Here is a 7,036-nt window from a genome sequence, read left to right as displayed (position 1 = left end):
ATTATATATATAATTTTAAAATTTTATTTTATACATAAAAATATTTACTTTGATATAATTTTTAAATATTTTTTATACTTTTTCATAGTTTTTATCTTTTAATATATTATTATTTCAAGTTTGAAACTTAGAATTCTAAATGGTTCAATAAAGATTATAGTCCACAAATATTGGTAATTATAATAAAGCTTAATCAAAATTAAATTAATACTAAAGCAAAAAAAATAATCAATTCAACACTAAGAATGACAATAATATTGAATATTTGTTCTATGGTTTTACATTGGTTTATTCAAATACATAATCTAATTTTAACTTCCTTTAATATTTAGTCATGTAACTAATACTTATTAAACTTATTTTAGCATGATTTAATACTTTTAAATTATGATCATTTTCATTATGACTTGTTAATTGCAATATTTGTTTTACGCGATTTCATTATTATTGTTTTTTGTTGGATATTTTAGTATCATTACTCATATAATATTTTGTGTTATTTTTTAAAGAAACACCTTAGATAGTTGTATTTTAGTAGAACTAAAGAAATATTTGAAATACAAGTAAATTATATGTTTGTATGAATACTTTTCCGAAAAAAACCCGAAAATCCGAAAAACCCGAAGTTGAAAAACCCGAGTTTTATTGGGTTGGTTTGGTTTATAGATTTAAAAATTCGACAGAAATGGTTTTGTTTTTATATTTGAAAAATCCAAACCAACCCGGCCATGTACACCCTTAATGACAATTGGTTGTATTAGACAAGACCTACGTGTTAAAATCTTTTAAATAACACTTCAATCCCTCACTATTTTAAATTAAAGATCTTATAGAAAGATGAGTAAAATTTGTTGGATTTAAAAACATCAAAAAATGAAATAAGTTTGGTGTCTTTTCGACTATAAATCAAACTCAGATAGATAATATTTAACTTATAGAAATACGTGTGCTTGGTTATTCATGAAAGCTCTAGAGACTAGGCCAAATATTATAAGAGCGGCCTCATGGCACTTCTCATACAATTGCTTAACATCATCATGTCTCATGATAGTAGTCGTGATCAACAGCCATCAACTCTCGGCATGTTGGTAAGGTGAGAGCTTCAAGCCCGATTTCACATTTTATATTATAAAATTTATTCTTCGAAATAGCAATTGTGATTTGACAAACACAATACATAAACACCGAAGGAAATACATCCTTTATTAAAAGGACTTTGCTAAAAAAAAATTCTCAGCCTCAACACCAACTTTGAACTCCATTTACCGTAGATATTAAAATTTCATAACTCTTTAATGTATTTCTATTCCCATGTATAATATTACCCGTCCTATGTTTGTAATTGTAATAATGTGACATTGTTCCATCCAACAGCTGAGATTTGTAGTGTTTATTATTACTCCCCTATCCATCTTTACTTGTCCAAGAGAGAGTATTAATAATAATACTATCTCTATTTTATTATTTCACAAAAAGAAACATGTACTTCAACAGAAAATATTCCACACATCTAGGGAGGAAAACGTTTCAATTGATCTTCAACAACTGCACAAGATGTGCAAAGCAGAGTAATGTCACATTTGCAAATCTCACACATTGCAAGTTATAATGTAGGTTCATTTCATTTCAATAATCCATCGACCACATCTCAGTCACAAATTAGTTCAACCTCAGCTACATGGAAATACTGTGTAGTATTCCAGTCTATTTAGGTCCATTTCATTTCAATACTAATTAGTGTATTGGATAATGGATCTCATTACGGTTATGGAGTCGATAAATCCATCATTTACTCCTACACAGGCAACAAATTTGTTCCTAATTAATGGATCATTTGCTCAATTGTAGGAAACATCATATAGCATTTCACTGGTTAACTTCTTAATCAGTCAGATAGTACCCATCCTTAAAGAAGGATGATTCACAAGGTTAGCCCATTGAAGTACCCGTCCTTCAAGACAAGATACCTTGTGGAACTATATCGGATATGTTGTTGCACCTAATGAGTAGCTACCAAAACTTGAGAGCCAAAACTATCCTATATCAATAACTTGTTTTAGAAAGGTCGGTAACTAACAAAAATCTATAACATAAGACAAACACCATCCAGGATGGCAACTAAAGGTTCTAGTAAGAGTACTTGCAAAAGTTAAGCATTTTATGTCCTCTAAAGGGAAGACCACTAATCATAATCCTAAAAAAAAAATTCTATTAAAAGCTAAAGGTTCAATCCCTAAAGTTGTACCATGAAATAATTTTAGCTTTCTTTCAAGAGAAGCCAGCATCCATCATCTAACGAGAAATACATTCGTTAAAGCTCTAGAGCATCAATCATCTAACCATGAAATACATCCATTAAAGCCCTAGAGATTCCAGTATCAATCATCTAACAATGAAAGACATCCGTTAAAGCTCTAGAGAATCCAGCATCAATCATCTAACAATTAAATACATCCGTTAAAGCTCTAGAGAATCTAGCATCAATCATTAACAATGAACATCCGTTAAAGCTCTAGAGAATCCAGTTCAGCGTTTATCAAACTCCTACAGCAGACAATAGATGGCTCCAACATGACCTTAATCAAGTAGCCTAAGTTCAATACAGGCCAACTCCAAAAGAGAAGCTTGCACAGGATTCAATTCAAATCACATTGGATACACTACTCAATTAATGGAGTAGCTAAAAGCTGCCAAAGAGATATCGAATAACTGAAGAACTCCGTTAAAAACTTCCAAATGTATGAGAAATAACAAATTCAAGTTTTTTCATCAGTAACTGAGAAATTTTAGGAACAAAATAAGATTCATAACCCTAGAACAAAAGGCAATCAAACGCCACGAACAAAGTAGGAAAGGGACTACTTGGATCTTTGTCTCATCTTTCGGCGCTTCCTCTTCAACCTCCTCATTCTCTTCTTCTTCCACTGTAAATATTATCACACAATTTTAATTTATCAATCGATAAAAGACATTATACATACAAACATTGAATTATCAGTTAATGCGACGAACATAGAAGCAATAATGGATGATTTAGCTTTCACATAGTGAAAAATGGTACCTTAGCTCTCATGGCGACAGAGAAATTGAACGTCTGCTAACCTTTGGAAAACCCAAACCCTAATCGTAGTGGACAGTGGGGCTGGGGTTCAATATATTTATATTTAATTTAATAATAATAATAATACTAAGCTTGAGGGCCTGGGCCAAACATGAAGCGTGACTTATTGGGCTTTTGCGATGTTGGGCTTTGATTTATGCAATCCCAATTCCCAGCAAGGCGTAAGCGGCAACTCGTGTGCTTGTCAAATACTCACTTTCCGAATTTAGATATTCAAACGGTTTAAAATTACCACGTAAATTGGATATTGGAACAGAGGAGTAATTTTTTCAGAAATGCAGTACAAGATTTGGTGAGAGCAGCAGCAGCTCAGAGTCATTTGCTTATGCAATCTTCAAGAAGCAACCCGCATAGGCCTATTTGCTTCTGAGAATATGTGAGAAATTGATTGATTGACGGAATTCAGCCAAACAATTTGTTGAATGATAAATTCAGATATGCTATGAATTGTGAGATTTTCAAGCTCTGCAGTGATTTCTCCAGATAGCTTGTTGCAGGACAGGTCTAGTCATTCAAACATTTTTAGCTTCCCAATTGATTTTGGAATTGGTCTCTGTAGGGCATTGTGTGACAAGTTCAGAACGTTAAGTGAGCTGAAATTCTCTAGAACCTTGAAAACTGTTTGAAGAGAAATCAATACATGTGTAGACTCTGAGAATTTGCACAAACTTCATCTTCAACAATCATTCCTTTCCAATTCAGTAAGCATTCTGCACTCAATTAACCAATAACCAGTGATTTTTGCTCAATTAGGTCTAAAGTTTGTAGAGAACAACCAGTTGGAAATGACAATTAACCAATAACCAGTGATTTTTGCTAAATTAGGTCTAAAGTTTGTAGAGAACAACTAATTGGAAATGAATCTGGTATTAACACCATAAAGACTATTTTGTTCCCTAGATTTATAACTCCATGATTTGTACTATATTCCAGTAGATATGGCGGTGTTGCACTCTACAATATGGTGGCTTGGAAACTGTATATGGTATCCAACTGGTTATAGTTTAGTGATGTATTAAGTTAATACTCTTTTTATCCCAATTAGACATGGTCATTCATATTGCACTACTTTGATTGTCAAGGGGATGTGATAGTTCATTACTAACATTTTCATTGCCTTCTAGCTTTTCTCTTCGACAGATTCACGTCACTTGCCACAACGTCTTCATTTTCTCTCTTTTTTGTGTATACAAATATAGAAGAATATGTCGGCATAGAGCTAATTTATCAATGTGTTGCAGGCAATGTGGGAAGCTATTCAATCCAAAAGTGGGTGCTGTTTCTGATATTAGAAAATTTTATACATTCACCAAGGGAAATAACAAAGTGACTTGAATTTGGATCTTGAATGTTATTATAACAAAGCAAGGATTAAATAAACTCATCATTTTGGGTTTAAGGATCACTTTCTTGAAAACCAAAGCAAGCATTTTTCCATATGCTTATCAAACCATTTCTTCACTGGCTCGTAAAACCACAGAAGTGAAATGGTGTTTGCTGCCCCTACTACGTATCCAACAGCTGCGAAAATGAACTTCCATTCATCATCTGAGTCTGGTAGCGAAGTTGGTGGAGGCAGGGACTCTGAGCCATTGCTTTGACAACTGTTGTTGAGAGGGAGCCCGCATAGGCCACTGTTTCCTTCAAAGGAATCTGCTGAGAATGTTTGAAACTGATTAGTCGATGGGATTTTGCCAAACAATTTGTTGAACGATAAGTTCAAAGCTGCTAAGAATGTGAGACTTGCAAGCTCTGATGGGATCTCCCCGGATAGGTGGTTTGTTGACAGGTCTAGTGATTCAAGCATTTGTAGCTTCCCAATCGATTTTGGAATTGGTCCTTCAAGGGCATTGTGTGATAGGTTCAGAACATAAAGTGAGCTAAGATTCCCAATAGTATCTGGTATCACTCCTTGAAATCTATTTGAAAAGAAATAAATAGATGTGTAGACCCTGAGAATTTTCACAAGCTCCCACTCTAGCCCTTTGATGGTTATTGTCACTGTGTCCTGATAGTATAAGTTACTTATGTTGAGAATGTAAAGTATACAGTAAAGTTAGTTAGCAGTGTACAGTAAAGTTAGTTAAAAGGATCCGTTAGTTAGAATTAGTTAGGGGTCAAGTTGTTGATTAGTTAATTCATACAATATTAGTTGCTTAGTGATTGTATATATATACAGATACATTGTAATACTCACTTCTTCAATTCACATTCAATGAGAGATAATTTTCACGTTACTCTTCTAGATTCTTCTTCTTCTTCTCTCATCTTTTCTCATGTGAGTTGGAGCTCCATTAATGGAGGAGCTTGATTGATCAGTAACAAGTTGTGCTGATTTCATCATGGTATCAGAGCACAGGGAATTGCTCCTGTCTTCTTTCCATTTCCAATTCGATCTGTGAGCTTCGTTCTCTTTTATGTGAATTTTTCGTTTGATCTGGTTGTTCTCGACTCGATCTTCGATCTGTCAATTTCGTTTTCTTTTTATGTGAACTCTGTTTGATCTGGTTGTTCTCGACTTGATCTTCTTCCCAATTTTCAATTCACTATGGTCGATTCTTCAAATGATTCCATTCCAAATGCTTCTGCATCCACTGTTAGGGTAGAAATCCCTAGTCCTTTCTACTTGCATCCATCTGAGAATGCGAGTTCATCCCTATTACCTGCAGTTTTCGATGGAACTAGTTACAGATCCTGGAGAAGAGCAGTTCTCAGGGCTTTATCTGTTAAGAGCAAGGCAGGATTCATTAATGGGAAGGTTGTGAGACCTGATCCTATTGATCCTAGCTTTCAGCAATGGGAAAGGTGCGATGATATGGTCACATCTTGGATCCTGAATTCCTTGTCACCAGATTTGCGTGATAGTCTGCAGTATGTCAATAATGCTCAGGAACTTTGGGGAGAACTAGAAGAAAGGTACGATCCAACCAATGGTTGTAAGTTGTACCAGCTTCAAAAGGAGATCAATGACCTTGTCCAAGGCACTCTGGATATCACTGGTTACTACACTAAAATGAAGAAACTCTAGGAAGAAATGAGCACTATTGATATCAGCTCTCAGTGCAATTGTGTGTGCACTTGTGGTGGTAAAACAAAATTGGTTAAGGCTGAACAAGATCGCAGGCTTATACACATTCAAATGGGTTTAAATGAGATGTATACTGCAGTCCGAGGCAACATTCTTATGATGAATACTCTACCAAGTATGGCCCAGGCTTTTGCCATCTTGTCCCAAGAAGAGAAGCAAAGGGAGGTGAAGCCTCATAATCATACAGCCTTGGATTCTACCTCTCTCAATGCCTATGGACAGACCCCCAGCAGGGGATTCAGGACAAACTACAGTTCATCTAGAGGAGGTGGAACCAGTTCTGGAAATACAAGCAATAACACTGGGTTTAGAGGCAATTCTAGTACTAGCAGGGCTTCTTTGTTCTGTGACTACTGTAAGAAATCAGGGCACACGAAGGATAGATGTTACAAGCTTCATGGATACCCATCCAATCCAAATCCAAGGTTCCAAAAGGGAAAAGGCACAGGTTCTGCAGCAAATGTGTGTGCCCCTGATATGAATGAAGTTCAATCTAAAGAGGAATCTGAAGTAAGGAGACAAATGCCATTGAACCTGTTCAAAGATCAATATGAACAACTACTCAATCTCCTGGGAACTCTGCAAGTTGGAAATGAAGCCTCAAATTCAGACAACTCAAACAGCATGCTGAATGGAGCTGTGAACCTGGCAGGTATACTTGCTTGTTATTCCTCTTTAACTAATATAGGTGATCTTTCTTGTAAATGCGTTAAGTTGACTACTGGCTCTTGGATCATAGACTCAGGAGCATCACACCACATGACCTATGATAAAACCACACTCACAAACATTAAATCACTTCCATATCCTTTCCTAATCTCACTACC

At 35.2% G+C, this 7,036-nt stretch overlaps 1 long non-coding RNA gene and 1 pseudogene across 1 annotated transcript; both read right to left on the bottom strand.

Annotated features, from left to right (window-relative positions):
• Positions 1-2,701: 2,701 nt before the first annotated feature.
• On the bottom strand, positions 2,702-3,174 carry LOC125871178 (uncharacterized). Its single transcript, XR_007446978.1, has 2 exons — positions 3,062-3,174; positions 2,702-2,924 (listed from the first exon to the last, which is right to left on the bottom strand). It is a non-coding gene; the product is annotated as an uncharacterized LOC125871178 (long non-coding RNA).
• Positions 3,175-4,225: 1,051 nt separating this feature from the next.
• LOC125871176 (receptor-like protein 7) overlaps positions 4,226-7,036 on the bottom strand; it is an 18,330-nt pseudogene continuing 15,519 nt past the window's right edge.

This window comes from Solanum stenotomum, chromosome 7 (assembly GCF_019186545.1).
Source record: "Solanum stenotomum isolate F172 chromosome 7, ASM1918654v1, whole genome shotgun sequence".
NCBI lineage: Eukaryota > Viridiplantae > Streptophyta > Magnoliopsida > Solanales > Solanaceae > Solanum > Solanum stenotomum.
The sequence above is the reverse complement of the archived record's forward strand: the minus strand, read 5'-3'. Positions and strand labels throughout refer to the sequence as shown.